The 19,264-nt window shown below is 47.6% G+C and overlaps 1 protein-coding gene and 1 long non-coding RNA gene across 9 annotated transcripts in view; one reads left to right on the forward strand and one right to left on the reverse strand.

Annotated features, from left to right (window-relative positions):
• Nucleotides 1–19,264, forward strand: part of JADE2 (jade family PHD finger 2) — a 131,833-nt gene that overhangs the window by 25,255 nt on the left and 87,314 nt on the right. The gene's annotated exons all lie outside the window — the stretch shown is intronic.
• The window catches only part of LOC102956785, a 49,372-nt gene continuing 32,797 nt past the window's right edge, over nt 2,690–19,264 (reverse strand). The window contains exon 3 of the long non-coding RNA XR_445785.3: nt 2,690–2,932. This is a non-coding gene — a long non-coding RNA (uncharacterized LOC102956785). The remainder of the gene's footprint in view (nt 2,933–19,264) is intronic.

Here is a 19,264-nt window from a genome sequence, read left to right on the forward strand (position 1 = left end):
ACTTGGGGGCCTCAGAGGAAATTCTGTGCTTGAGAAAGTGAGTGTTATGGTCAGATTTGTATTGTAGAACAGTCCTTCTGGCTGCCCACGGAACACACATTGGAGGGGAACATTCTAGAGGCATAAGACCTATTAAGAGATGATTACAGGCATCCAAACAAGAAGCAATGACCTGAGAAAAGGAGTGCAGGGAACTGACTCAAGAAATGTTTGGGCCAGCATTTAACCAGAGAAAAGAGACAGCAATGACCTTCAGGTGTGGTTAGGGTGGTGCCATGATAGGAGAAAGAAACCACAGGAGGAGAAGTAGGTCTGGGTGGGGGTAGGGGGCTGAGCGATAAGGATTCAATTTGAGACATGGTGAGTATGAAAGACCTGTGCACATCCAGGTGGGAGCATCCAGGAGGAAGATGGATACACAGGTCTGAAGCCTAGGAAGCAGTTTGGGCTGGGAAGCTAGGGTGACTGCAAGCACAGAGGCTTCTAAGACTGTGGCGGGGAGGAGAGAGCAAGACAAGTGGAGGGGGCACCATGCCCTTTGGCCCTAAAATGCTCTCCTGCTGAGAATGAGGGTGAGAGGAGGGGATAAGGGCAAAGAGGAGGTGTTTGGAACCCTTGTTATGGGAAATAGGAAAGAATCTGACCCAGACCTGGCAATACATCACTGTACTGCCTTTGGAGGTGATGAATCTGCTTTGACACTGATCTGTCGCCCTCAAGGTTTTCTCCAGGATCTAAAAGCCAAGAAGTCAGGCTGGCCTATAGTACCTGGGCTGCAGTCTTGCTGAGGTTGTGGCAGAAGGAAATAAAAGGTGTGGAGCCGAGGGGTGCCTGGGTGGCTCACAGACTCAGGTCATGATCTCACGGTTTGTGAGTTTGAGTCCCACTTGGGCTCTGTGCTGACAGCTCAGATTCTGTGTCTCCCTCTCTCTCTGCCTCTTCCCTGCTCATTTTCTCTCTCTCTCTCTCTCTCTCTCTCTCCCTCAAAAATAAATAAACATTAAAAAAAGAAGTGTGGAGCAGAGGCAGCTAACTGTTCACCAAACACAGTCATCCTCTGCCCTTCTATAGAATAAAGTTGAGGATAGGAAAGAGTCAGCACAGACTACATTTCCCAACACACACCCTTCGGCTCACATCCGTTGCATCTGAGAGGAGTCAAGTGACTTGTTCTTGGCAATAGAATGTTGATCAGGGATGACATGTGTCATTTCCAGCCCAAGATAGTTAAGCAGCAGATAGGCCTTCTCCACCCTGCCTTTCTCCTTCCTCCATGTTGAGATCCTCTTGGAAACCACATGTTGGAGAGAGCAGAACCACAGGTGGGAGGTTCCTTGTCCGTGACTTATCACTTACAGGAGAGATGCTACTGATCAGAAATACCCATTTGGGTTTTATGTGAGCAAGAAATTCACTACATTGTCTGAGGCAATACACGTTTTGGGATTTGTTTGTTATAGCATTTAGCATTACCCTAATTAATATAGGGCTTAAGAAAATTTTTGGTTGTTCAGATGGCTATGATGGGACCAGGATGGGGAAATAATTGAGGCCTCTAAGGGTACAGAAGGTTTTTGTTAAAGTCCAAGAGCGGGAGTAGAGAGAGTTCTGGAAAAATCTAACAAGTAGGAGGTCAAGTCCTCTAGTAGAATTCAGGAGGCTAAGCTTTCAGAGGGAATCCATCCCACTGTGTGGCAAGAGCCAAGTGGGAGAAGGTGAAGAACGTTAAGCAGATCCAGGAATTGTGATGCTGGGGGTCAGGAATTATGATGGCTCGTTGGTCCACTTGAATGTCATAGTCTGTTATAAAGCAGGATGTGGGGTAGAGAGGAAGCCTCTACCCCAGAGGGCTGGCCATTGTCTTACAACCAGGGCACAGGAAGGAGTGCTTTCTTAAAAAGAAAAGACTAGCAGAACTGCCATCATTCTGTCCAGTCAGCTGCCATGGCTGACTGGACCTGAGCAGGGCATCTCATCACTGCTTAGGAATTGCTCAGTAGGCTACATGAGATGTACACCTGAAAGCTGGACCATGAACAGAACGTCTATAAATGCTGGGGTAGGCTCACGCCATCTAGAATCAGCCCAACTTATAGCAAGAGTGTTATCTTCAGTTGGTAGAGAATCTTGGCACTCTCCAAAGTGCTTATTTATAAATCTTTTTGAACCTCATGGACATCCAGGGATACCCGTATGAAGACAATGTCACTCTGTGCCAAGTATGGTCACCAAAATATTAAGTGAGATCCCTCAGGAGGGTATAGAGCCAGGATCTCCTAATCCCTGTCCTGTGGTTCTCATTATAAAATTCCTTTTAGAGACATTTTTGCACATTAACTGCCCTTCATCTTAGGAAGATTTAGGCCGCAACATACCGTTGGCACAGGCATGGCTGAAATGGTCTCCAACGGCACATCCAGGTAGCAATTCCCAGAAGAGTTTCTAAATGAGTGGTGCCAAAACAGGAGTAGTATAGGAATGACAGAAAACTCAAAATAGTAGAAAGTAAGAGTAGTTTATGTCTCTTTAAAAAAAAAAGTCTTCAGTAGATCAAGGGTCAAGGTTGCTACAGCCCTCCACAATTTCAGAGGCCAAGCCTCCTTCCCTTTTGTGGCTTTTCTATTGCTCTGTAACAAATCACTTCAAAACTCAGTGGCTTAAAACAACAATAAACATTTACTGTCTCCCACTTTCTGTGACATATCAGGAATTCACAAGTGACTTAGCTGCATGGTTCTGGCTGGAGCTGTTTCATGAGATTGCAGTCAGGATGTCAGACAGAGCTGTGGTCATTTGAAGGCTTGACTGAGACTGCAACACTCCTGGCAAGTTGGTTCTGGCTGTTGACAATAAGCCTTAGTTTCTTACCACCTGTCATCCTCCATAGGGTTGCTTGAGTGTACTTACAACATGGCAGCCAGCTTCTACACACCTAGAGCAAGTGATTCAAAAAGAAGTAAGACAGAAGCTGCAATGTCTTTTACGATGTAGTTTCAGAAGCCACACCATCATTTCTGCAACATCCTATTGATTACACAGGTAGCGCTATTTAATATGGGAGGGAAGTAAATAAGGACATGAATACCAGAAGTTGAGAATCATTGGAGGCCATCTTGGAAGTTAGTTTACCACATCTGCCATCCTCAAGGTGTGGCTTCACCCTCATGTTCCCAGATGGCTGCTCTAACTCCAGCTATCACATCACCAAAGGTGCTTTTTAACTAGCACAAAGAAGGGAGAAAGGAAGAAAGCATGCCTTTTCCCTTTAAGGATACTTTCCAAAGGTTGTATACACCATCATACTTATATCTCATTGATCAAAAATTAATCACATAGCTGGAAAGGAGGCCAGAAATTTTAGTACCTATGTATGTATTTATTTGTTAAGTAGGCTCTGTACTCAACGTGGGACTAGAACTCATTACCCCAAGATCAAGAGTCGCATGCTCTACCAACTGAGCCGGCCAGGTGCCCCGAGTATTTATTTTTGATGGTCATGTGCTCAGATATTGGGGGCAAGTTGGTAGTCTCTGCCACATTAGCAATGTTCCCACATTTATTTCAAAGGATAGGGGGAGGGGAGGGGACCATAGAGACCATCACTATTTTGGGTTACTGCCTGACTAAGGACTTATGACCCATCTTGTCTGCTTGGCTGGGAAATAAGTGTGTGTGTGTGTGTGTGTGTGTGTGTGTGTGTGTGTGTGTTTCAGCCATGGGGGAAGAGTGCAGATTAGTGCTTTACCCTGTAATTAGTGAATCTCACTAATTCTCAGTGTAAAGAGAAAATAGTCCTTAGAAGAGCTCAGGAGACAAATGAGTGTTAAAAACAGACCTAGTGCTAGAAGCCCAGCCAAGGATCGTCCCAAGAATGAAGATGATCCAGAAAATGAGAAAATGAGAAGATCATCACAGGAGGCATCGTGAGGGCAGCCACATTCTGTACTCAGACCTGTAGGTTTAAATAAATTCTAGGCAGCTCAATTTACTGATCCAAATGCAGAAGCACAGATGGGCCACTCTACCAGCTGTGTTTTTAAAAGATCATATGATTCCTGATCAATGAACCGAAGAGACCAAATGCAGACGTGTTTAAAGCTGAGCTGCAGATTTGCCCAGAGACCTCTTAGAGACCAGAGCCAGGACTTGAGCAATCAGCTGGGTGCTGACTCAAGCTGCGGTGAGGGGGTAGGGAGGGTGGTGCTGGGCATCAGAGCCTAGCTTAGCAGAAGATGAGCCATCAGCCAGCCAGCAAATTCTAAGGCTTGAGAGGTCCACAGAAAAGCTGCCCTGGTAGAAGTAGGGCAAGGCACTGACTTGGCCAAATGGCCAGGGACAGGGGGCACTGTCGTTCTAGAGGAATGCAAAGTCTGAAGCAAGAAGCCTGGGGCCGAAGCACCCAAGAGGACAACTAGTACTGCTAAGGCCCTTCTAACGGGGGCTGGATTTCTCCTTGCTACACAGCTTGCCTGGGCAGCAGATCCTTATAGTGAGGGTGAAAGAGGTAGACTGAGGACTCAGAAGTACTTGTTTCATGGAGGGTGGCTAAGGGTTTCCTACCTGCCTGGCTAGTCTCACATACTCTGCCCATGGCCCAAGCTGAATGACATACTGGGTCCTGAGTGCCCACCTGGCCATCTCCAGGTGAGGTTGGCAGGACACCTGCCCAGGCAGCATACTTGGGCTCTGTATTGCATCTGGGCTGTCAATCATAACTGTATTGCTGCTATAAAAGAGTCCATTTCCAGAGCAGTGAGGGGATCACCAAAGTTTCCAGCCTTCCCCACTCTGCTTTCGCCTGAGTCCCAAGTTCACCAAGAACCTGGGGGACCACTACAGCCTCCTAATTTGAGGACCATTTCAAGAGACATAACCTCCAGGAATGGCCAACATCAGGCTCCAACCTTAGGCAGAGCGGGAGGTCCCTGGAGACTAAGGGTGGGCTGGCAAGAGGGCTAAACCATCTTGAAGTGAACTTGAAATGGCTTGGGAAATCTGGGACTGTTCTTCATGGTTCTGTCGCACCAGTGATCACTGAGCATCTGCTCAATGGAGCAGACATTAGGCTACCCCCTGGGGACACAGCGCAGAGGAAGGTTCATATGACATCACTCCAGACACATAAATAAAGCAAAATAGCAGAGGGTGCAATGTGCAGTGATGGGTACAAGTACAAGATACAGAAATAATGGTGGAGGGGAGTGTGCTAGTACAGCAGTAAAGAAAAGCTTCACAGAAGAGGTGATACTTGCAAGAAAGAACAGGAGTTTCTCAGCTGATAGTGGGGCCAGGTGAGGAAAAGCATCCAGGTAGAGGGAATAGCAGACCCCAGAGCTCTGAGCTGTGAAACTGCCTGGAGCAGAGGAAGAGAATTTCCTTGCCTGATGTGTTTACAGTACTCTGAAGCTTCTGGGCCCTTTCAGGATGCAGTGGGGACTTGATCTCTTCCACTAAGCCGCTCAAAGGAGTCAGAGACAGGAGAAGATGCTTCTTCCCTTCAGAGTTTGTTGGGTTTTCTTTCATCTTTGAGTCCTCAGTACCTGGTCATGAGAGTGGAGGTACCATAATTAAGAAGGAAGCTTTTCTGATCTTGGAGAACCTGTCCAAAACCCAGTCCTTCTGCATGTTAGGTCTCCAAGTAACTTTGGATGGCCCCTTAGGCATGGCTGTCCCCAGTAGCTTCTGATGGGGCAGGAGGCAGGACTGGGAGGTGCACAGGGCTTCCCTCGTTGGTGTCAGACCCAGTCTCTCAAAGTGTCTAGGTCTCTCTGGGATCCTTTGGAACCCCCAGCATTGCTAAATCACCCATCCTGCCTCTTGCAATTGGCTCTGGACTATGGGAAGCATCATCTGGCTTATGCTGGCACATCCTCACCACTTATTTTGCGGTGTACAAGCTAGCTTTTCCTCCAGGACCCAGGAAAATGTGATATGCAGATAAATCACCAGGTGACCAAAAACCAAATAGCTAGTCTGAAGTTGTTCTATGAAGACAGAAAGAACTGGATGCCCCAAGAGGTTCAGTGGGCACCACCCCCTCTCTGGGTCAAGGTGGGAAAGTGTAACTGAAACACACCCGTGCTAAGATGCTAGCTACCCTGTCTCCAGCTCCAGGTGGACCAGGAACCTGAGGCACAGAACTACCACTGCCTAGTGAGGCTTTGGAATTCTCCATACAAGGAGAGGGTGGGCCCTGCCCTCAGTACAAAGGTCCAGACCAGACCAGCTCATTCATTCCCCTGATTATTGCTCTTCTCACTGGGATGCACAAATAGGCTCCTGGCAACCCTGGCCTTTCTCTCACCTTTGCCAGCTCCAACGTCAAGACCTAGCTCAGATCATATCCCTCTGGCTCAAAAACACCTTAATTACATAAACTCCTTGGTCTGGCGTTCAAGGCCCTACCCACTACAGTACTAACTTGCTCCTCACCCTGGATCTTGCCGTTATCTGGTCCAGATGCCCCCTTGTTGCTGCTGACCTCCTGACCAGGCCCAGCTCCAGTGCCGTGCCACCTATCAAATGTTCCTTTTTACCCTCTGCCCTCTGAACCCATGGCCTAAGGGATGGAGCTTTTTACTAGATTTGCATCTTTAATTACAGGAGTGATACATGCTTGTAAAAACATTCCCACATTACAGACGCATACATGTTAAAATGAGTGTGTCATCCCAACTCTCCTTTCCCTAGAACTGGTCCCAGTTAACAGTCAGGCAGGCCCTTGGGTACCCATTTTACCCAACAGGAGAGGGGCCTTTGGAGGCCTTCCACAACGCTTGACATGATGGTGGCAGGTGGGGGCAGAAATGAGTGTAAATGAGGGAAGGTTTCAGAGGTGGTGATTTTGGTTGACTTTGATTTTTTTAATGTTTATTTTTAAGAGCAAGAGAGACAGAGCATGAGTGGGGGGAGGGGGGCAGAGAGAGAGGGAGACACAGAATCCGAAGCAGGCTCCAAGCTCTGAACTGTCAGCACAGAGCCCAAGGTGGGGCTCAAACTCACGGAATGTGATGTCATAACCTAAGCCGAAGTCAGACGCTTAACCGACTGAGCCACCAGTGCCCCAGGTTGACTTTGAAAGAAAATTTTCAAGGTCAGTCTGTGAGACCCCTTGATTTCTTTCAAAGAACAGTGCCCCAGAGAAGCATTTCCTGTTCATATGGGAATATCCATTCTATTCTAAGAACCAGAAACTCAAGTTCAAAAGGCAACCAGGCCTCTGTAAAATCCTCGTGGCCTAGCACTACTTCTACTACAAGCCCGGGCGGAGCTGAACTGGAAATCTGGCTGTGGTTGTATAATTGCCTAGGTGTGCAAACCCTAGAGCTTTGTCCAGTGGCCAAGGGGAATCAATGAAAAAAGTTTGCAGAAGGAGAGTAACATTTTAGACACAGACCATGAGCAGGAGGTGATAAGTTTGGAAGAAGTGAATCCCTTTGAGTGAACAATAATGGTGGTTTGGACTTGGGCAGACACAGTGGAATATGAGAAGAGGGAGAATTCAACACAGCAGATGGGGGTGAGGGGCAGGAAGCAAACTCTAGCTCAGGTGTTGTGGATATGGGTTCCAGATTGACAGTTGCATTTAGCAAACAGTTGTTAACTGGATTGGACTAAGAGTATGAGGACCTAGGTGTCCCTACAATCTTTCATAGATAAAGAATCAAAGGCAATAAATACTCCCAGTCTGGCCTTCTAGATGCTTAGAGAGGACTAGTCAATCAGTGCAGACCTGACTGGTCACCCAGATCTTGATTCAAGCATGTCAGGTACACACAGAGGCTGCTAGACACCATAATCTTGAAGCAGATGTTCCAGGTACACAGCTGACCACTTCCAGCCAACCCACTGCTCACCTGACCTACAAACCCAATATCCCCAGTCAATCAGCAACACTCAGAAACTTTGCTTTTTGAAAACAGAACACAGATAATTCATTATTCCATTTCTTCTCCCTCCCCAACCCTGAGCCTTAGATTCTCTGCTGGAATAGTTTCTCTGTTTGGTGGTAAAACTTTTCCACTCAGCCCTCAATCTTTAGCCTCTTATCCTATCTCAAGCCAGAGGCTCCCACCAGCTCCCACAAAGTTGAATATACCCTATATGTTCTTTGCACAATTCTGACATTCTTCACTCTTTGAGCTCTTTCGTCTTTGAGCTCTCCTGGGTACCTGGGAGTGCAATGAATGGCCCAACAGGAGCCAGGGGTGTTGTGTGAGGCCAGGAAGCTTGCAGGGTTGGGGGCATTGGGCTGGGGTTTGGGGGAAAGAATATAGGTAGGAATTCCAAAGCCTCAGTTCTGGTCTCTAACTCCTCAGGTATCCTTTCTTCTCTGGGCCTGTCCCTTCTCCAGCCCCCAGGCCTTTGCACAATGCTTCTCTTTCTGCCTGGAATACTCTTCTTTGTTTGGCTCATCCTGCTGGTCTCTGCTGTCTCAGGGAAACCTCAATGACTTCTTGGTTCAGATCAGATTCTGTACTTAAATATTCCCATAGGCCCATGTTCCATTACGTCTTTCCCTTCATTAGGGTTTTGTTGTTGTTGTTGTTGTTTGTTTTTTGCTACCATCTGTCTTCCCCACAAGACTTTGCCTTCCATGGGAGAGAGGTTCTGTCTTGTCTGACTCACTGCTGTATCCCTAGCCTATAGCTAGGGACCTGTCCAGGAGTAAGCACTGAATGAATGAATGAATGAACCAAAAGATGGACAGATGGATAGATTTCACCTGGTAAAACAGAAAGCCTCAATTGGATAGGATTGTCTCCAGTACTGATATAATTTTCTAAGCCTTTATTGTTTCATCTCTGAAATAGGAAGAATGTTCCCTCCTTGCTGCTTCACTTCTATATCTAAAGTGACCCCAATCAGTCTCATAAAACTTGAAATGCTTTAAAAACAACTTGGGTAGAGGCTCCCGTTTGGCTCAAGAACCTTATTGTGACACCCAGTCACATTTATGTGACACTTGAAATAGAAATTCAGGCTGTGGGGCACCTGGGTGTCTCAGTCGGTTAAACATCCGACTTCGGCTCAGGTCATGATCTCACAGTCCGTGGGTTCGAGCCCTGTGTTGGGCCCTGTGCTGACAGCTCGGAGCCTGGAGCCTGCTTCTGATTCTGTGTCTCCCTCTCTCTCTGCCCCTATCCCGCTAATGCTGTGTCTCTCTCACTCTCAAAAATGAATAAACGTTAAAAAAAAATTAAAAAAAGAAAAAGAAATTCAGGCTGTGCCTGAAATCCCAGTCCTCACTGTCAGAGCTGGACTTAGATGGCATCTTCCAGGGCAGGATGAGTTTCTAGAAGCCCCAGCCACACCTCCTAGAGTTAGGACAATAGACTCTTCTGTGTCCCCACAGCCAGGCAGGTAAGATAGGTGAATGTCACAGCTCAGAACTGGGAATTGTGCCCCATGAAGAGACCAGAGTGCTCTGCTTGTTTGTCCATCTGTCTGTCTTCAGTAATGGACTGAGTGCAGGAGTTTTTCTGAGGCAGAGCCAGAGGTCTGGCATAGGGCCCAATGAGTCATCCCTCAAGAGTCTAGGCTACACGAGAAGGCTGCCTGTGCCCTCCTTTGCTTTTGCTGCTACAGGTGGACCTCACTTACTGGGGTCTGGGTCTGCCTGTAACTTGTACCAGGATAAGGAGAGACCATCTCTATAATCTTCACCAAGGACTTCTGTCCAGCCATCCTCTCCCAAAGGGCCAGGAACTGCTCATTCCTATCACCCCTACCCCAGTCTTGAGAAACATACCCCTCCCAGAAGGGATAGTTTGCTGGACTAAAAGGGTGACCTGTCCAAGGGCTGAAGTGAGACAGAGTCCCAGCCACATAAAAAATAGCACTACTGCTCTTAGAAGCCACGATAGGGAATACCAGTTCCTAGCAAACCAACAAGGACATCAAAAGCCTGAGAAAACTCAATGAGGGAAAGGAGGATGTTTTTGATTCTGGAAGAGACTTTTCATTGGCTTAGGAATGCAATGCCCATTACACAGATAGGTGAGCTCCTTCCCATAGAGACCAGTCTTTGATGGAACCCTGGGAAGAGCCAAAGTATTCACTATTCTAAAGAAGGGTAGCCTCTTGACCTTACTCTTTGATGTGCCAATCTGTGCTTTCCCCTTCTGCTCAGATTTCTATTGATTCTCACTGTGCTTGCTGGTTCCTGGTTACTTTAAGACACCCTAGCTGGCCCAGGCCCTCCTTAAAGTTCCAAGGGTCCATAAATCACTATCAAAATTACAACAGTGTCTTTTGTTGTTGTTTTTTTGTTTCCTGGGTTTGTTTTTTGTTTTGTTTTTTTTTTTTTTTTTTAGATAGAGAAGAAAAACCCATCCTGAAATTCAAATGGAATTTCTCAGGGGCACCTGGCTGGTTCACTTGGTGGAGCATGGGGCTCTTTATCTTGGAGCTATGAGTTTGAGCCCCACATTGGGTGTAGAGATTACTTAAAACAAACAAACAAACAAACAAAAAACCACAAATCAAATGGGATCTTACAGAATCTCGAATAACCAAAACAATGTTTAAAAAGAAAAAAGTTAGAGGTCTCATATCTCCTGAATACAAAACTTCAGTAATCAAATCTACAGTAATCAAAACAGTGTGGTACTGGCATAAAGACAGACAGACAGACAGATAAATAAAGCAGAATGAAGTGCGCAGAAATAAATCCTCACATATATGGTCCAATACTCTTAGACAAGGGTGCCAAGACCATCCACTGAGGAAAGGACAGTCTTTTCAACAAGTGGTACTGGGAAAACTGGGTATCTGCGCACAAAGGATGAAGATGGGTCCTCACCTCACACCATCAACAAATATTAAGACAAAATGGATCAAAGACCTAAACATGAGAACTAAACTATGAAACTTGTAGAAGAAAAAATAAAAGAAAATCTTCATGACATTGGATTTGGCAGTGATTAATTGAATATGACACCAAAAGCCCAGGCAACAAAAGCAAAATAGATGAATTGGCTTTATCAAAATGAAAAACTTTTGTACATTAAAGGACACTACCAACAGTGAAAAGGAACCCTATGGAGTGGGAGAAATATTTGCAAATCATATACCTGATAAAGAGCTAATGTGCAGAATATCTAAAGAACCCCTACAACTCAACAACAAAAGAAACCCAAATAGCCAGATTTGAAAGTGGGCAAAGGACTTGAATAGACATTTCTTCAAAGAAAATATACAGATGGCCAATAAACACATAAAAAGGTGCTCGACGTCAGTAATTATTAAGAATATCAAAATCAAAATCCCTATGAGATGCCACATCATATCCATTTGGATGACTATCATTAAAAAAAAAAACTACACAGAAAATAACACGTTTTGGCAAGGATGTGGAGAAACTGGAAGCCCTTGTGCATTGCCAATGAGCATGTAAAATGGCGTCACTGCTGTGGAAAACAACACCTCAACAAATTAAACACAGAATTACCATATGATCCAGCAAATCCACTTCTGGGTATGTGCCTAAATGAACTGAAAGCAGGGACTTGAACAGATGTTTGTACCCTCAAGGGCATAGCACCATTATTCACAATAGGCAAAAAGTAGTAACAATTCAAATGCTCATCAGTGGATGCATGGATAAGCAAAATGAGGTCTAGATTTACAATGGAATATTACTCAGTTTTAAAAAGGGAGGAAATTCTGGCACATGCTACAACAGGATGAACCTTGAAGACATTATGCTGAATGAAATAAGCTGGACACAAAAAGACAAATACTGCATGATTCCACTTGTATGAGGTACCTAGAGTAGTCAAATTCATAGAGACAGAAAGTAGAATGGTGGTTGTGGACTGGGGGGAGGGGGGAATGGAGAATTATTAATCAGTTTGGAATGATGAAAAAGTTCTGGGGATGGATGGTGGTAATGGTTGCACAGTGATGAGGTTGTACTTAATACCCCTGAACATACATTTAAAAATAGTTAAAGTGGTACATTTTAGGTTAGGTGTATTTTATGATAATAAAAAAAGAAAAAGTTGCATGGGTATGAGGCACTTAAATTTGTAAGTATTCTCCTCTGGAAGCTTACTCTTGGGATCCTGGGAGATAGTGGGGAAGGTGACGAGGGCCAGAAGAAGGGGGCTATGTGGCCCCCATCCTCCATCACCAACCTCCCCTTATTTCTGCCTCTCTAACTCCTGCCCATCCTTCAAAGCCCAGCTCTGGTCCTCTCCCACTTCCTCTGAGATGGGACCTCCAGCCCTCACTGCTCCCCCTCAGAGCAAGTATTGAGTGTCCACTCCCTCCTATACCAACAGTCCTGCTCTCCTTGTCCTGGGCTCTTTCCTCAGGGGACTGAAGCCTCTTGGGCCAAGGCTGTTTCTTTCCCTCCAAGGCTGGAGACCAGCAGTAGTTACTTAGTGTCCTTGTCTGCACAATGGGACTATTGATATCTACCTCTCATGGTTGTTGTAAGTGTCCAACAAGATAATAAATATAAAGCTCTTGAGCACAGTGAAGGGTCCATAGTAAGTGCTCAATATATTATTACTATTAGGAGTATTCTTCATACTGGCCTGGACTACTTCTCCTGTGCCTGTCTACCAGTTATTCCTCATCCCTTGAACCCCAGTTCCATTCCTACTTCTACCACAAAACCTTCCTATCCACCTCAGGCCACACTGACTCCCTATGGGGCATCTTGGAATTTAAGGCAAATCTGACTTCATAGGATTTTCACAAAGATTAAATGACTTAATCCACATAAAATGCTTACAGTAGTACTGGGCACCTACAATGTGCTCAGTAACAGTGAGCAGTGATGATGATGATATCATTGATGATGGGTTGTGGTCATTTCACATGTCTGTTCTATTGTTGTCTTGATTGTGGCTGTCACTCTTAAGTAGGTAGATTTCAGAGTAAAGATGACAGCAAGAGGTGATAGGTATTCGGGAGATGGATTCAGGTTCAGCAAGAATTCTCAGAGCCTTGGAGCGGGTTGGCAGACCAGAAAGTCTTCCTGGTCTTAAAAAATGAGTAAGTGACAGTTTAAAGTCCAGGAAGATGGGAGAGTCATGGTGAAGCTAGGGGCATGCAGAATGAGGTCACTGTGTGGCTGAATGTTGAGTCAAGGTAGCAGGAGATGTCCTGGAGCCAGACTGGGCAGGACCTTTACCCAAGGGGATCATAGTCCCCTGGAGGGTCTGCAGCAGGAGAGAGACCCCTTTGACTTAAATTCTGAGTTCGCTCTGGCTGTTGGGTGGAGAATGGACAGCAAGGGCATGGATAGGAGCAGGCAGACAGGGAGAGGTTGCTACAGGCATCTACAAGAGGGGTGGTGGTGGCTTGGCCTGAGTAGTAGCAGTGGAGGTGGAGGGCTAGGGACTGTTTCTGGAGATGTTTGGAAGGAAAAGATGCTGGGTTGGCCATGGGGCTGAAGGGCTCACTTCCCAGGGGGCTTGGGTGGATAGGTGGCTGGCATTGCCATTTCCTGAGATCTGACCAGTGGAAAAAACAAGTTGAAGGGACAAGGCTAGCATGTGGTTGTTGAGAGTTGAGTGATTAGTCTACCTTCTCACACCTCTGCTGGTTACACATCACAGCTCCTATATTCAGAAAGTTCTTTAAGTCTAGCCCGGACTTCCAGCTGCAACTTGAGCTCAGGCCATTCTCTACTGCCCTTGTTGAGTCTGCTTGGCACTGAGAGGCAGTGGGACTGAGGCATGGGCTGGGGGCCAAGGGCTTGGGTGGTGGACATGCCTGTTGCATGACCACCATCAAGCATGCCAGCCTCTGGTGCCTGTCAGACTCAGACCCGGGGAGCCTGTGCCAGGGTGCGTGGGATGGAGGACCTGGTCCAGAAACCTCCTGCCCCAAGTGCTTCAGGTCCACACATGCCCCTCATCCTGCCTCTGGAGCCTTCTCAGATCAGAAGCATCCCCCAGGGCCCTCAAGAAAGCCCTTCTTCGTGAATCCTTCAGAGGTAGGAGGTGGATAGCAAAATCTCTGATCTTGATGCCAGGCACAAACTCCCAGAAATTACTCACCAGAGGGTAAGGTTTCAGAAACCTAGGCAAGGGACCCTGCCCCATGGTCTGATCAGAATGGCTGGTCAGCAGGGGCTGTGGCACTGGGGAGCTTTCATGGGTGGGGCCAGAGCTCTGCTCATGCATACCTCCTTCCAGAACTGGGCTGCCCTACACCTCATCTTACCAAACTGCAGGTGGGGGACTGGGGCACCATGTTGAGCACTCCTTGGTCCTGCCTTTCTAGCTGACCAGTTGGGACCCTCAAAGCTCCCAGACCTACTGAAGACTGACTTAACATGTATTTGGGGTCCTCTCAGCAGCTTCCTCATCCCTGATCTCCATTTTGTCCTTCTGGAAGCATCCTGGAAGTCTGCTTCCCAACACCCTCAGAAAAAGTGTCCCAGTCTTGGCCTGTCATAAACTCCCCATCCCCAGGAGCTAGAATTGCATAACCAGCTTGCTCAAGTTTCCTTCTTCTTCCCCCCACCTGCCACTCAGCTCTCTTGGGCCTGGCTCACATCCATGTCTGGTGCAGTCACAAGTCTGCCAGGGGGTACAGAGATGAGTACCAGGAAGGGAATCAGGTCACCTGGGTTCCAGCTGGCTGGGACACAGCTGGGGACTTGTCCCAGCAGAGATAGCATTTGGGAAGTCATTAAATCTGGAGGGGCAGGGTGAATTAATGAGGGTAGTAGCTCTCCCTCACTCCTGAGCAGAAGCTTGTCTGGTGGAACCTTAAGAGGCAGGTTGCCAGGGGAATAGCCCTGTGACAATGTACTCTGTCCCCATGACAGAGCTTTTGCAGCTTGAGTGGTGAGGATACCTTCCTTATAGGAGTGGAGTCTCTAGGATCCTCAGCCCCAGGCCTGTCTCTGCCCTGAAGTTAGAGAGAAACACCTGCCATGATCCCCCTCTTCACAATTCTATGTGCCCCCCCAAACCACTCTCTCCTGGCTGGGCTCCTGGATTTGCTCCAGAGGGCTGGATGTGATGGGAGTAGTCTCACAAAGTGTGCAGGGTCTGCTTCAGCCCTACACACTGGGAGTGTTTCCCAACTTCTTGCCACTTCCATGGAAGTCCCAACTTCCATGTCCAGATAGGGACTCTGGCCAGGGTGACCCCTCTAGCCCCAGGGACCTCCTCTAGGGCTTCCGAGAGGCCAGGCCGTTTGACTCTGTTCCTGATACTGCCCTGTGATAGGAACCCCAAATTTCCCAAGGATAAAAGATAAGGCAGTCAGGGAGAAATGGGGGAGGACACAGTATAGAGAGAAGGAGTGATCAAAAGGGTACAGACCCTTTCCTCCTGATTCCTTGTGCACACCCCTCTCTGGCCAAATGATCCTTTCACTTGGCACGACAGCAGGGATCTCTGGGAAGAAAGAGACTGAAATCTCTGAGGGGGACAGGGTCTGGATATTTGGGTACATGGGGTCAGAGATGGCAGGATTGCTAGGAGAAACCCCCAGAAAACAGGGGTGACCTAGGAAGGAATACCCATGGGCCTGTCAACCTATTCTAAAACTAGATGGTCGGCAACCTCTTTTGGGGGCCTGAGGGATGCCCACTCTTTCAAAGGATCCTGAACTTTGCTGAGTCCTGCAGGGTCAGTCTAGCAAGAGCCTGGTACAGCCTCCCACACTGCTGTGAAAAGAGACCTCAGGGAGTCAAACAGCTGGATCTCAGTGTCACTTTGGCTGTTTGCCAAAGCTTTGTGAGTTTCTGCCCCTCTTTGAGCCTCATTTTCTGTGTCTGTAAAATGGGTATCATCATTCCAAGGGATCAAAGGAAGTCTATTTTATTCCTAAATAACTCCCTTCTCTGCCTGTTGTACATTCCAAAAGCCCCACTCTCCTTACCAAGTTTGGGTTAAGCATTGCCCTAGTCAGATACTCTTGAAAGGTGGCTGGGGGCTCACTAAGCTTCTTATCTTTGGGGGTAGAGTGTATTTTTTTGATGCCTTTGTGCCCCTTTCTCCTGAGTTGGTCATGCTGCCATTAATTAAAATCTCTAGACAGCACTCTTACCTGCTGCCCCTGTGCTATGCCCAGATGATTGCAATCCAATGGACTGGAGCTTGGGCAAAGATGTCAACACAATGTTCCTTGGCCTAAGCTGTCATTGGCCCAAGCAGGACTCTGACACTCAGTCACACCACCCTCTTGCCCCACTCTCTTTGAATCAACACCTATTGGCTGAGCCCTTATTTTGTGCCACACACCTTGACGGACTGAGAGGCAGGGAGTGGGCAGAGGGGAAGGTTAGCCATGCCATTGCCCCCGGTGGTGTCCACAGATCAACAGTATCCTCATAACATAGTACTAAGATTCCATCCAGCAAAATCCTCAAGGAGGGGACTTGTCCTTGGGAGCCAGGTAGGGAGGGCATGAAAGTTTCAGCCAGATCGCCAGTCCTCCTTACACCCTTAATGAGATGGCAGTGCCATCAGATGTCTGGTCTAGCAGGATAAACAGAAAGTGCAGTCTCTCAGTTTAGGAAAATAGAATGTTGGGTTTGCTATCAGGCTCAAAAGCAGAGAGCTGGCAATAAATCAAGCATTGAAAAGCGATGTCAGTGCTTCCAACTAAATTTCCGAGCCCGGGAAACAATTGCACATTAAAATCCATCGGAGGAAAAAAATCTATTAAAACTTCAGGAGAAGTGCTTTGCTATAAATTAGATTTTTCTGCCAACCAGGATAATTCAATAATTTCCCCTTGACATTCTCAAGATTGCTCTTTGGGGAGGATTATAATGTTTTGAAGTTGGGAGCAGTTTGTTTCCAAGGACAGAGGAAGAGTTCCTTGGGAGTGGAGGTGTGAGGGCAAAGAGGGGGCTCTTCTAACTAAAGGCAGGGAACCCATGTGGGGCTCAGAGCCACTGGACAGAGGTTTTCCAGACCTCCTGGTGATACAGGGCTTTGATCAGGGAATGCCCTAGGCTAGGTCATGAGTCTGACAGGAAAATTAGGTGTGGGGGACTTGAGGTCCTCCAGTATTACCTCTTAGTTAGGGCAGCCTCAGTCTTACAGCTTCCTTGATGACCATCTAAAACCTTCACTTGATGACCATCTAAAACCTTCGCTAAAACTAACGCTTATGGAACCATAGCTGGTCTGGTAACAAGGTGCCTAAGGTCACTTCTTAGTTCTGAATTCAGGGTGGGTAGGGGTGGCTCCTTGCCTCCCAGTCTTCTTTTCTTCCTTTGCTGTGCAAAGCTGAGCACCAGGCAAGACCTCTCCCCCATACCCTGTCTCCTGTTATTTGGGGCTTTGATCCTAGTCCCTGTCTCTCTGTACAAGGTACAAGGTACAAGGTATAACACTGTCATGATGCCAGACTCAGGTTGACCAGCACTGTTCTGGGTGGACAAGGCAACTGGCAGAGAGAGGGTGCCAGGCAAGGGCACGGACCTTGGGGAACTGGGCACAATCTGCTGGGCCACCGGGTACCAGCCCCTAAGACAACTGTGGGGGCAGTTGAGGAGGGACCTGAGTCAGGAGTTGGGTAGGACAGGGCTCCAGAGCCAGCTTGCCTGGCTATGACTCCGTGCCCCTCCGATGACAGCTCACCTAACTTCTCTAAGCCTTGCTTTTGCTAACTATAAAATGGGGATGGCAACACTACCTGCCTTGTAGATAGAACTAAATATGACAATGTTTGTGAAGCACCTAGCACCATGCTGGACCACAGAGGCAGTACTTAGTATCTTTAGGACACAGGTCCACTGACCCCAGACCATAGCTCTTCCTGCTGCAGGAGACCCATCCCCTGCAGCCCCTAGTCACGTCCCTTTCTCCCTCCTCTCCCATCCAAACTGGCCTGTCTTTGGGGACTTATTTCCTCAGACAGAACCATGACGAATGATGTCTGCTTGTAGAGCTGGACTGCCCACTGGGCACAGGCACAGAATTGTGTTTCAGATGACCTTACCCCCAGCAGTCACTCACTGTTGCTACCGACAACCCTCCCAACAAGGGAGGTTGATATTAGAGTTCTTTCATTTCACAGAGGCCCTGGGAGATAAAGTGACAGTGCTCAAGATCTCATATCTAGGGGAAGAGGATGGAGCTATGACTGGGGCCAAAGGTCAAACCAACTCAGCCACAGAAGCAGTCCCTGGTCTCAAGATTTCTCCCTCTCGTGGTGCTTCTTTCCTTCCTTCTTTGCTTCCTTCCTTACTCCCCACAAGTCAGAGCCCTCCCAGAGCCTACATAATGGCCACTGAGACAGAGTAGCAAACTGAGGCAGGGACATGTGGCAGTGATCTTCCCAATACTTCCCGAGTCTCCAGGAGAAAGGTCCCAGGTCCCCAAAGAAAAAGGCCAAAGGGGAAGAAAATGAGAGAGTCTGGGAAAGTTTCTATGTGAGTGGCTGTCACAACAGGCTATTCACTTGGACACTGCCTGACTCACAGGAGAGAGGAATTTGGGGTTTCAGAGGTCATCTCATCCCACCCTATTTTTGAATCATTTCTTCCACACCACATAACATGGAGCTCACTAGCTCCCAGGACAGCCCTAGGGTACAGATTGCCCTTTGCTCCTTGACCTCTTCTGTGGCTCAGACTTGGCTTTCTGTGGCACTGTCCTGTCCTTGACTGCATATGGTCAGGACCCAGCCAGCAGCAGGGGGGTGGTGTGCACCTGCTGCTTCTCTCTTGGCAAGGTCCCAGGGTTGGGGGACTAATCTGTAAGCAAGATAGGGGCTTTCTGGAGACTGCATCTCTCCAGAGGGCAGGGCTAAGCGTTGGCGTGGCAGTGTTCCCTGGGGGCCCAGCCCTGTGCCCAGGAATTTCCGTCAGAGTGGGGGTCAAAGGGAAACTTAAGGCTGGGGAATTTTGCCACCATGTGAAACCAGGCTGGGAGTTCAGGACACACGTAATCAATATCACTGAATTTGCCCCAAGATAAATATTTGTAATGTGTTAGCCCCCAACCCAGAGGATGTCCTGGTTCCTTAGAAAGGCCCAGAGGACCCTCTAGCAACAGGAAGGTCAGGACATGGTACCCTAAGGGGTAAGAAGTATCAGGTTTTGTAAACTCTGGCCCCTACCACTCAGTAGCTGTGTGACCTTCAATAAGTAGCTTGACCTCTTTGAGCCTCGGTTTCTTTCTCTAGCAGCAAAAGTGGTGCCCTCTTCAGAGCCTTGCTGAAGGTCACAAAAGACACGATTCCTGCTAAGTACCTAGCACAGCGTGAGCGCTCTGCAAACGCCAGCCTTTGTTACTATTTGCAGCAGGTGGGGAAACCCGTGGGAAATCCG

The sequence above is a fragment of the Panthera tigris genome, chromosome A1 (genome assembly GCF_018350195.1).
Source record: "Panthera tigris isolate Pti1 chromosome A1, P.tigris_Pti1_mat1.1, whole genome shotgun sequence".
NCBI lineage: Eukaryota > Metazoa > Chordata > Mammalia > Carnivora > Felidae > Panthera > Panthera tigris.